At 44.9% G+C, this 12,340-nt stretch overlaps 3 non-coding genes across 3 annotated transcripts; 1 reads left to right on the plus strand and 2 right to left on the minus strand.

Moving 5' to 3' along the window:
• Nucleotides 1–5,797: 5,797 nt before the first annotated feature.
• Nucleotides 5,798–5,870, minus strand: TRNAV-CAC (transfer RNA valine (anticodon CAC)). The gene has a single exon. It is a non-coding gene; the product is annotated as a tRNA-Val (tRNA).
• A 547-nt stretch (nucleotides 5,871–6,417) lies between these two features.
• TRNAR-ACG (transfer RNA arginine (anticodon ACG)) lies at nucleotides 6,418–6,490 on the minus strand. The gene has a single exon. It is a non-coding gene; the product is annotated as a tRNA-Arg (tRNA).
• A 3,761-nt stretch (nucleotides 6,491–10,251) lies between these two features.
• On the plus strand, nucleotides 10,252–10,325 carry TRNAT-AGU (transfer RNA threonine (anticodon AGU)). Its single transcript has one exon. It is a non-coding gene; the product is annotated as a tRNA-Thr (tRNA).
• The last annotated feature ends 2,015 nt before the right edge of the window (nucleotides 10,326–12,340 follow it).

Consider the following 12,340-nt stretch of genomic DNA (forward strand, 5'->3'; position numbering starts at 1 on the left):
GTCACCCCAGAGGAGGTTGAGAGGGGGACGGTGGTTGGAGAGGACATGAGGGTTAGTCCAGAGACAAGGGAGTGGGGGTGGCATTTTCTTCCTTAAACTGAGGATAGAGGGGGTGCGGAGGGAGAGGCACATGGCTGGCGTACCATTATTCTCTATATTTTACACAGAGAAATTTTATGTGTCTACTCAAGAATTAACAAAAACTATTTTTAAAAAGTGGGTAGCACAAAGCACAGATTCAGGGCCACATAGAAGAGAAAGCTATTTATTTTGAGTTTGGGTAATTAGGTCCCGGACCTAATGGCCAGCATTCACAAGCACTGTATGACTTTTTTAAAGCTTTAGACCAAGACTAGCTACTCTGTTCCACCTTTGAAAACATTTCCTGGGGATTTATGTAACCCTATGCCCTGCCCTACTCCATAATGTTTTATTTTAAGAAAAAAAAATTATTATCTTGTCTCTAAATTGCTCCAGAGTTGTTTTTTTGCTAGACCTCACCATCTAGATATAGTGGACAAACATGATCTTTGAGCAAACTTAGATTTGATTTTTATGTTCCTTGGCTAACAAAAGTGACCACCTATAAATGGTGCTAAAACACCAAATTATCCATTTTTCTCCCTATTTTTTCACTATGACTAGAATTTCTGGAAATTTTGTACTTTTCCTTCATTCTTGTGGAAGAGAGGGAGAAATGAAAAGAAGAAGGAAGAATCAAAGTGGGAGTGTGCCTTGAATCAGTCATTATGTCCCTTGGTACCTTATAAGCAACTTTGGGACCAGGGATTAAACTGAGAACAAACCGTTCCATTCTCATGTTGAACAGCGATTCACTGAAAAGCTAATGTGAAATTAGCTGGACACTTCTCTTCCCTTACTGTGCTCTCCCCTTGCCTCTAAATACCGTATTCTAAATCAGTGATGGGCCAAAAAGTCCCTGTTGTCAGGGAGACACACTGCAGTTCTACTGATCCAGCTAGACCCGACCCGCTCGCTCCTGAAGACATCTTTCCCTGGACATCACATGCATTTAGGCCTAACTGCAGTCCCCTTTTCTTCCCTCCCCAATGCACCACTAAAGAAATGCTTGAACAATTCTTAGACAACAAAATTAAAAAAAAAATCCAAAGTTGGACATAATAAAGAAAAATAATTTTTAAATAAAATGAAGGAGAAGGATGCCAGAGATCACACAGGTCAATTTGGGGTATGGTAATGGTGTGCCCAGAAAGGAAGAGGGAGGCAAAGACAGCTGTTCTTACAATGAAGGAAGAAATGTTGAGAGAGATGTTATGGCATGAAAATCACTTGGCCTAGCATTAGCATGACTTGGTTGGCACCTGTCGCCCCAGTAATTATGCTCCCTTTCCCTCTCAAAGTGTGCCGATTTGGACAATAAATGATAAGGTCATCCTAAATATTCTGCATATATTCTCAGAGGGCTTTTTGTTACCAGAGAGTGAGAAAGGAAACCGAAAGGTGAGCCTTTGCTCTAGGACACACTTCCCTAAAGAATGGATACTTCATACCACTCTCCTTCCATTCCACTCCAAAACTGTGTTTCTTAGCCCACGTCCCAGTATGGGAAGGCTCACAGTCTGTTTCCTAGACTCAGTCTTCTTCCTGTTAGATCCCTTGCAGTCCATCCCAAGCAGGGAGCCATGAGTGCCACATGTCAAAGGCCGAAACACAGCAGGTGACAATAAAGATAAATTCAAGGAAAACAGGCCACTAGCTGGATGCTGTATCTGAGTCTATGAGTATGGGTTAGTTCCTTGAGACTCACTTTTAGGAAGTTTATCAGGACACCAGGTGGCTGACTCTCCAGAGACCTTACAAATGTAGGAGACACATACACAAATAATGAAAAAGGGCTGTTGGGATAAAAGGTCATTTTGTTTCCATCAAGCTCAAGGAGGGTTGGCGAGGGAGGGGCTCTTACCACACAGTGGTGTTAATGTAAAAGAAATTATTTGAGGTTGAGTATAGGGGATTGCTTAGGGCAATGAAACTATTCTGTATGCTCTATGTATGCAATACATATGTGGTTACATGACATTATGCATTTAGCAAAACTCACAGAACTGTATACAGAGTGAACCCTAATGCAAACTACGGACTTTAGTTAATAATAATGTGTAAATATTGGCTGAGCAATTCTAACATATGTACCATAACAATGCAAGTTGTTAATAATAGAAGAAATGGAAGTAGAGGAAGAAGAAGCATACAGGAACTCTCTGTACTTTCCGCTCAATTCTTCTATAAATTTAAAAGTACTCTAAAAAGTAAAGTCTATTAATGTAAAAAAAGATATTTTAAGAATAAAAAAAGAAAGAATTTGTTAGCTAATAAAATATAGAAGTCATAGGATCACACATATTAAATCATGCATGTGAAAGAAAATCATTAACTGGCAGATAAATCTTCTAAGTAATTTTATAACTTTTGGGAATACAGAGATAGGACTTTCCATGGTATCACCAGGACAAGAAATTATCAAGACAGATACTGAGGTACAGATACAGATACTGCCAAGACACGGCAACAATTTTTAAAGTTTTAGGAATCTAACAATTCCCCTTTGTTAAAAATAACACTTCCAAGGACAAAATTATATTAAACAGAGAAGAGAACAAGTTAGCGAAAGTTCTGAATCACTCATCTTCTTATTGCAAAGAACTGGACTGAAATTCTTGTGAAAGTTCTCAGTTTAACTCTTCATTTAACCAGACTGCTTGTTTTAGAATGTGGAAAGGTATCTCTCCTTCAGCAGCCTCAGGGGAGAGGAAATACCTGCTCCATCCTTTTCTTAAAATGCTGTTGTCAGCTAATGAAGACTTGCATATTTTTCATTTGAAAAAGACCTATGAAGTTAAATTAACTGGCAGAAATAGTTTACAAAAAACAGTGAAATAAAAACCAAATGTCTCTTCTGCAATAGAAATATGCAAATACTGAGTAGATGGGGAGATGTGCCAAAATATTCTGTGGGGTTAACTTCTGGGAATTCCCCAAACTGTGTCAGTAATGTACATAATACATTGATCTCTGTCCTCAGAAATAAGCTGAATTTTAGTCCCCCCCCCGCTGGATTCACAGGTTGAAGTCCTAATGCCCAGTACCTCAGTCTGTGACTGTATTTGGAGGTAGGGCCTTTAAAGAGATAATTAAAGTAAAATGAAGTCATATGGGTGGATCCTAATTCAATATTTCTTGTGTCCTTAGAAGAAGAGGAGATTAGGACACAGACAACACAAACTGAGGGAGAATCATGTGAGGACACAGCAGGAAGGTGGCCACCTGAAAGCCAAGGAGAAAGGCCTCAGAAGAAAGCAAACCTGCCGACACCTTGATCTTGAACTTCTAGCCTCCAGAACTGTGAGAAAATAAATTTCTGTCGTTTAAGATATGCAGTCTGTGGTATTCTGTTATGGCAGCCCTAGCAGACTCATACAGGAGGGAAGAGTGTAAAAACCTTAGTGACCTACGACACACCGTGGATTAAATTAATTTTGAGGTTTTCCCCAGCTCTCATAATCTTTTTCCCATGTTTCTTTCTCTTTCATTGTGAGTCTATCTCCAGTGTCCATGAACCAAATCCAAACTCATCCAATACACCCCCACCCTCTAAGGCACATTTTAGCAGCATCCTTTCGCTCCTTTGACTGTTACTGAACTGGGTTTCTGGCAGATAGTTCTAACTTGGTTCTAGTCTCAATCCCACCCCAAAGTCAGAAGGCCACCCTCTGCTTACTTATGGTGAGATAGTGCCTCAGGGTTGGAGGGAAGACCTGGAAGGTTACTAACATCAAGCTTAGGAAAGAGAGAATAAAGGCTATAATAAAAAAATAAAATAAAAGATCATATGCAAGGTGCAGTGTGCTACAGGAGCAAGAGGTCACACAGTGCCAGTCACTGCCCAGGGCGTATTTGTTCTCCATCTTCCAAAGGAAATATCAGACAAGGCAGACAGCCTGAGCTTCCATTTGGGGTTAAGTGAGGGAGGGGTAGTGGAGGACGGTGAGAAAGGGCAGAGTGTCTAAAAGGGTAGGCAGCTGCTGCATCTTGCAGAATGCACCTGGTTTGAAGAGAAGGCGAGAGCCATAGGCTTCCAAACACTGTCACTCATCTGCAAGCAGTTGGCTTGGGGCACATTCAGCTTCCCAGCTAGAGTACTCCTGCCCATTGGCATTAGAGAAAGATGGAGAGGACAAATCCCTGTCATCTCCTGGGCCCCAAGACTCCTGTCTCCTTTCAGGGCACCACACTAACTCACTTGTATTTCTGAGTGGTATAGAGGGGACTATAAATAAAAATGTCTCAGACAAATTTCTATTGAGCACATGCCCAAGCTTATTATCTTGCTAACAAGGGAACCTACAAGATGATAAAACCATGGTTCTTCCAGTGAAGGTATGAAAATGGAGGAGTAACAGGGCTGGGAAAGCAAATGCCTATACAAGTGGCCTGTTTTAAAAAAAAAAAAACAAGAAAGAAAAGAAAACAGTTCATTAGGTAAGGGTTGCTCTTTCTTTTCTTAAGGCCATAAAAACATCACATTCATATCAGTCATTTGAAGGAACCTGGAGCAATGTGATCTGAGAGACTAGGCTGGGCTAACCCTTAAAAATAGTAATAATAATAATACACCTAAGAAGGAAATCCTAAGGATCTACCTGAGGATGTTAGGTGGAATATCGAGACTGCTTTCCCAGAAAAGCGTGTGATTGATCCACTTAACATGGAAGCAGGTTATATGTCAGATGGAGGTTATAGGCCAAACACCAGGGCGCAAGGCTTGATTTTAAACTGGTGCTGCCAGTGACTTTTCTCGAGCTACAAGGCAATAGGCAGAATCCACAGTTGGTCTATTTCTTAACTTCGGGGTCTTTTTTTCCTTTTGACAGGTAGAACAAAAGGCCAAAGTGTTGGAAGACTCAGCCCTTCGACGTCCCCTTAGTGGGAGTTTCCCGAAGGTGAGGCCTCGTAAACTGGGGAGGGAGGGAGGAAGAAAGAGCCCAAGCCAGGCCAGCCCCACCCGCCCGCCACGACCTCTTCCAGGCCACAGCCCTGCTGGTCCAATCCTTTCAGATCCCCTCCTCGCCTCCCTTTTTGCAGCCCTGGATTCCCACTGGGGGCTTCTCATCCTAGAAGGGCCTGCGATCTGTGACCCCACCTCCCGGATGCCACCTTTCTCAGAGGTTCCCATTCGGAGCCCAGAGACAGAGACTGCAGTGACTCTGGAGACGGGAAGGCAAGGCGGGGCTGTCGGGGGCCGAGGTCCCTAATCACGGCCAAGGCCGGACTGCACGAGGGTCCCAAGTACACGGAGGGCGGCGGGACTACTCGCATTTTCCGGAGACTCACACTGAGGCCTCCGAGGTGGTCACCGAGTCGCGCGGCCGTCCGAGAGGCGCGGGGCTCCCAGCTGCGGCCCTGGCCGCGCGGGTGCCCTCGGCTGGGGCAGGGCGGGCGCGGACCGTGAGAGAGCGAAGAAACGCCCGGAGCCGGGCGCTGCTGGGAACAGGAAGGCCAGCGAAGCCGAGGATGCGCTTCCGGGGCTGCGGCGGCGGGTCGCCTTGCGTCGGAGCGGGGGAGCGCCAGGTTCTCCCCTCGCGATAGGTGTCTCAGCTTCCGAAGCCGCGGGGCTCCGGATCCACCTTGAGCAGCGTCGCCTCAGCACCACGGCCCTGGGCGAGCAACACAAGGAAAAGAGAAGAATGTATTTATGAAGGCGTGAAAAGTTTTAAAAATAAAATTTTAAGGGACATAATGAGGGGGAAAAAACTCATGTTTCCGCCCGGTTTCGAACCGGGGACCTTTCGCGTGTGAGGCGAACGTGATAACCACTACACTACGGAAACAGGACGAGAATCAGCTTCCCCGGGTCAGCTGTTCACCCTACAAAACATGCCTCTACTGTTTCGTGGGTGCAAATATGCATCTTTAATGTGCGCATGCGTCTGTGTACTGCTGCCTCAAACCACAGAAGCGTAGACCAAGCCCCTGCAGCATATACATGTAAAGCCAAATTATTAATAATTTCTTCTGGAAATGAGCGGATGGGGGAGAACAAAAGAGAGACTTAGTCATTAGGAATGACCTTTCACTATTATTTCTCATTCTGAATCTCCCGTTTTTAATTTTTTCCCTTTTGTTTAATAGGTTACTTCAAACTGTTCCTTCAGCCGGAGTGCACTGGCGAGGCATATTTCTCTCGCAAAGCTTTGGTTAGCGCCACCGCATGGCCGGATGCGGAATTTGCTTCACGAAGGAGTGATGACGTCGGCTGTGGTCAAAAGCGGCGCTCTCTGGCTCCTGAGACTTCTAGGCAAACTTTGCAAATTTACTGAGTGCACTGAATTCTTCAGTGGTCGGCAGAGAAAAGGAGTAAAATGGGTCTGCGCATACCGAGCCAGCCAGGAGTCGAACCTGGAATCTTCTGATCCGTAGTCAGACGCGTTATCCATTGCGCCACTGGCCCCGCACGTAGGTGGGCTGCTGGCCGACCTGTGTTCAGTAGAAACCAGACAGCACCGGTCCACCCTGTGGGGTCTGTGCTTGGGCCTGAAAGCTGCGTTGTCCTGGCTCGCAGCGTGTGGACTCCCCGGCAGCCACTTCTGCAGGCGTCCCCATGTCTGTCCTCCTTTCTCGGTCTGCCTCTGCCGACCGAAAAGTGGCGGTGGGAGGCGAGCCCGGCATCTCTGGTGCCACAATATTATCTCTCCATTCATTCAACCAATATTACTGTTTAAGGCACTGGAAATACAACCTTGAAGAAAACAGATGTGATCCCTGCCCTCAGGAAGCTTACATCGCCGTAGGGGAGACGATAATAAAACACTTAGTAAGTAAAATGGTGATAAGCACATGGAAGAAAAAAAAACAGGAGAAAGAGAATAGGAAAGCCCAGCAGGGAAGGTGATGAACGACAGAGAAATGCGGATATCAGGAAGAAGAGCGATCTGGAACAGAGGAAATCTCCAGGGCAAAGGCCTGAAGGTGGGAGTGCGCCTGGGATGTTCCAGTAATGTCGAGGAGGCCAGTGCTGAGCAGAGATGGCCAGGAGACCTGGGGAGTTGACCTCTGGGCTTGCAGGCCCTTGTAAGGACTTTGGCTGTTACTCTGTAGGAAATTGGAAGCCGCTGTAGGGTAGGATGATCTGATATTCTTTCTTGTTCTCCTTGGGTCGTTAAAAATTTGTAATTGTAGATGTTAACCACATTTACAAAATACTGATACCTCACAAAATTGGGATTCTCTGCCCGATGCACATAAACAAGCCAATTAATTATGGCATCAGCCTTTGAGAGAGAAATCAGCTTTTATTCTGCGAGATCCATCTGCAGGGAGACAAGGGGCATGTGCCCTCAGATCTGTCTCCCTGATTCAGGATTTAGGGCAAAATTTAAGGGGTTAGGGAGAACAGGCTGGCACATCAAAATGTTGGTGGGACAGGTTTTGATTGGTGGGCTTCAAGCAGTTATGGTAAGGTTTTAAACATTTATGACAGGGTGGGGAAGGAATTTTAACACCGGATTTTCCTGAATGAGAGACCCCTTGCTTCTGATATGAGTCCGATTTTCAAGTTTTGGTCATGTCCTGGTCTTTGGGTTCCCGGGGGAGGAGAATCTTTAGTTCAGAGGTCATTTCAGGTCACGATTTCTTCTTTTATGCATGCTCTGGCTATGTGACTTTGAGTTTTTTCTGAAAGACAATTCTTAGTCACTCTGCTGATAAGAGATGGGGTCAATTGAACCCGTCCTGGAGGGCCTGAGATTTCAATACCTTCACAGCAACATCTAGATTAGTGTTTAATTAAATAACTGGGTACTACAGCCTAGCTAAGTTGACACATAAAACTAACCATCACAGTGGTGGACTCCTCCTCCTCTGTGTCTCAGTGCACTATTCTTCCAGTTTCTCTCCTAAGCATAGGGAAAATGGCCCTGTCTGCCACTCCCACATTTCTTCACATTATTGTCAGCAGTCTATGATAGAGTGATCTGTGCATTCTCCAATTTCAGATGTGTGAGACAGAACCAGTGTGAGGGGCCTTTCCATGGTCCTTGCTGGTGACAGTGGATATTGAGTAGAAGATGCGATTCACACCCAGATTTCTGGAATGATTGCTCTAAGTGTCATTTTTCTCCCAAGATTTGTTTCTAGCTTTTTAACTCCTTTGACTTCCCAGAATTTCTGTGCAAATTTTGACAGCTGCCAGTCAAAAGAAAAACCCAAACCAAATACTGTTTGCTTTGCTGTCTTTCTGAATGTCTGCCACATTTTGGTCAAAGCTATATCAGGTGTGACAGTGCTGTTTATGATTATATTGGCTCCAAGCACACTAACAATATGATGGCTAATCTTATAATATTAAAGAAATAGATGCTTATTTCATGGAGTCTCAATCAAACTATATGTTGAATTCATGGATTTTCAATCCTTTTCTGAAAATAGGAAATCTAGCAAAGTCATGGGCTTTCACTGCCCCCCTCCTGCCCCCATCATGTATGTGGGCAGAGGGAAGTACCAATGGCTGTCTTATTGTGTGATAGAGAAATCTTTCAAATATTGATGCAATTTAGAAATACTGAAATGTTGATTTCAGCATTATCACCATGACAACAGATTTCAAGCCAGACAGCCAATCATAATTACAGATTTCATTTGGGAAATTACTTTCACAGCTATGGCAACAATATATAAATTCTTCAGAGTTTCACTAAAGCCTTCAAATTATATTCCCAAGGACAGATTCATTTCACAGAGAATAGAATAAATTGGAAACAGTTACAATACTCACACAAGCCCCCACCACAATATAGAAATTCTTGTGAATGCTCTCAATTTGACATTTTATCAACATGTAACCGAAAGTTCGGTCTCTGAACCTGACGCCAATCCAAATAACGAGAACAGAGTCTTGAGTGGAAGAGGAAAGGTTTTTACTATGCCAGGCACAGGGAGCAAAGCAAGGGCTCATGCCTCAAAAATTGCTAGCTCCCCGATGAGGAATGGGTAGGGATTTTTATTGGGGGTTTTGGGTAGGGGAGGGGGTGCATGTAGCTGTGCAGGCTGGCGTTTTCCCACCAGCCTGGTTTGGCCTTGAGAGGCTGCTTGCAGCAAGGCCGCGGGGAGGGTGAGATAGGAGGATGGCAGGTGGGCGTCCTTCGCGGTTGTCTCTTGTCTCGTCTTCCTGTTTGAGGCCGGTTCGAGCCCCAGGAGTGAGGAGTTGAGGTCTGGGAAGCCTCCGCTCCTTGATGTTCTTGAGACAGCAGCTTTCCTGGCAAACTTAAGGACACATGATTAGCCAGACTTCAGAGTGCCTCCAACTCCAGGCCACCTGGGCTTTTAACAATTTGTAACTCCTATTTAGTTGTAAAGCTCAAGGAGTCCAAGTTTAAAGAAACAGGTATTTACATATGAGTGGAGCTAGAGAAGCAGGAAAGGGGGTGGTGGGTTTTAGTTTTAACCCCGTATACGCTGGGTTCAATGTGGGGGAACTGATATCGGGGCTGATGTTAAGAGCCTGTAACAAACAGAGATCCTTTGGACAAGTTTTAGGACAAGAAAGCTTCTCTCCTCTGTAGCTGCAGAGGAGAAGGGACGGCTCCTTTCTTTCTTTCCAAGACCAGATTTTAATTATGAAGTCTTGTATTTTTAAGGTGCGACTCTGGGATTCCAATAGTTTAACATTATAAGCAAGAAGCAGGCAGAGGGAACCTAATTTTACGGAAAGAAATGGGATAAGGAATGACTGGAATTTTATTTATGAGATGAGAAACATAGCTTGCTTCCTGCAGGGACCAGTTCTTGGTGCTGGGACTGTTCTGACATAAATATGTTACACGACCCGGAGGAGTGTTCTCCTGTAAATGCGGCCGGTTCCGCTTCCCCTGCTCCTCTCCTCCGGGCGCTCTAGGTCATGCTTCACCCTGGGAAGGAGGAGCTGCTGAACTCTTGCCCTTCCGGGCGGTTCCTCGGAGAAGGCTCCCCCGGCGAGCGCCGAGGGTTCAGGCTCGTGCCTGCGTTTTCCTCGCCCCAACCCCGCGCGAAGGGAACTCAGTTTTCCTATAGCTGCGCCGTTCCTTAGGTGTTTGTGGGGCGAAGCGGAGGTTCATCTTTGGGGTCTGGGAAAGCATCTGAGCTACTCCTGCCACGCAAAGGCCGGAAGATAAATGCACAGAACAAAAGCAAACACCATTCCTTTTCCTTGTTGATCTCGGCAGCAGCAGACGTGTTGGCTCCGTGGCTTAGCTGGTTAAAGCGCCTGTCTAGTAAACAGGAGATCCTGGGTTCGAATCCCAGCGGGGCCTTTTTGTGGTTTTCCTGCCATTGATAAAGGTCATGGTTGATCGAAATGTTGCCTTAATGGTTAATTTTCCCTATGGATTTTCACGGAAGTCTTTTATGTTGGTGTGTGGGTGGATACTCTTCTTGTTTACGAAAAAACAGACAAAGACGAATTTCGTTTTCTTTTGGAAGAAAGAATTTCTACCTTTCTTGGTGTTCTTAGATTTTTATTCCTCAGATAATATTTTCTCAGCAAGTATGACAGGAACCAGGGAAAACAGAAGGGAAAGTCACCAAATTTAAACTCCAAGCAACATCATAATCTCTGGTCACTCTATTCTCTTACCTGGGGAAATCCCAAACCGATGCCCTATCTGCAGCCTATATTTTCAGAAAAGTCAACCTCTGTAATGATTGATAAATGTGTTGTTCAGAAGGCTGCAGCATCTCAGTTCATAGCAGCCACTAAAATCTAACCGTATAACACAAGTTGTAATTATCTATTTAAAAGGGTGGCCTTGTGCTCAGAGGTTTTTGGAGGAAAATCAAAAAGAAAACAAATATTTGTAACCGTGATTTCAGAAAAGAAAGTGTGGGGGAAGTGTTCATTTTATTGTGTATCAAAGTGGATAGCCCACTAGATCGCGCAGACTTGAAGCAGGCAGCATCCAGGCTGACTTGAAGAAGTGCAGGAAGGGCTGAGGTGCGTTCTCCCAAACTCTCCAACAGGGAGGAGGCAAAACTGGGAAGTATGAAAAAAGTCCGGAGTTTTATTCATAGCTGGGCTTCTTTACATAGAAACTCACGACCAAAGAAACAGAAATTTGCTGTAACTGTTACCGGCCCTCTTACTCATCTCCCAATACCAAGCACCCCATCACATGGCGCAGAAAGTTCCACCAGCCTGGCTCTCGCCTTCAGAGCACATTACTTTAGGTAGATGGTCAAGGCTTGAAATATGATCTCCTCTCCTATTTGTGGAAACACAATGTCCCAATACTTTGAGGCCTCGTTCAGGAAACAACTCTACTTTTATGGAGACTTTCTCTACTCACTCTGCATCTTAATTCCCCACCTTTCTCTCTGGGCGTCAGACATTGCTGATGGAATGTCTGTTCAACAACAGCAATGGAAAGGCAGATCCACTCTTTCACTACATTCTCTTATCTTCTTTTCACAAAAGCCTTTTTTCCAGTCCCAGAGTACAGACCTTCCTCAAATGGTAGGCCAGCTGGGTCAACGCTAGACCGCTATTCATCCTGTAATGAAATCTGCCTTAACTTTCACCTTCCTGCTCAATCAGGCTCTAGGAACACCTTTACAAGGATGCTTTCAGCCAAGTGGCACTCAATAGATTGCATGAGCTGTAACACCGAGGTAGTGATACTGGCTACTGAAGCTATGGAATACTCCAAGTGAGGAATCTAACCATCTCTCCCCAAAGCTAAAAATTCTTCCTAACTCTCTATACATCAATCATCAAAGTGATTTATGTGTACAGGTGGAAATGGTTTGCAATCAAATGTTTGTTTAACCACTCAGTGCCTATTTGCTCAAGGCCTATTATGTGGCAGGTACCATGCTAATCACACATGGCTCGTGAGTTCTGCCCTAAAGAGGCTGGTGGGAGGGTGAGGCAAACAATTCAACGGCAATCTCAGTACAGTGGGATGTAATCCACTGGTAGTGGAGGGTACTGCTGGCCACACTTCAATAATTAACCCAGACTGGGTAGAGGTAGAAGGAGGTGGGGAGAGACTTTATGAAAGAAGTAACACCTAAAACGAGCATGAAGGAGATGTAGAACTTATCGAGGCAGGAGAGTGGGCCAGGGAGAAGGAGAGGAAGAGGTACTCCAGGCAAAGGGAATGGTGTGTGCCTAGAGGTGAGAAAGAGGATACCCAGTTTAGGTAAATGGAAGCAATTAGGGGAGGGGGTATGCAGATCTTGAAACTTTTCTTAGTCTAGAGATGACCCATAGGCCCTTAGGCATCCTCATCATTTGTGGCCTCATGAAGACCACAGATGGACTTGACTT

This window comes from Equus quagga, chromosome 15 (genome assembly GCF_021613505.1).
Source record: "Equus quagga isolate Etosha38 chromosome 15, UCLA_HA_Equagga_1.0, whole genome shotgun sequence".
Classification (NCBI taxonomy): Eukaryota; Metazoa; Chordata; class Mammalia; order Perissodactyla; family Equidae; genus Equus; species Equus quagga.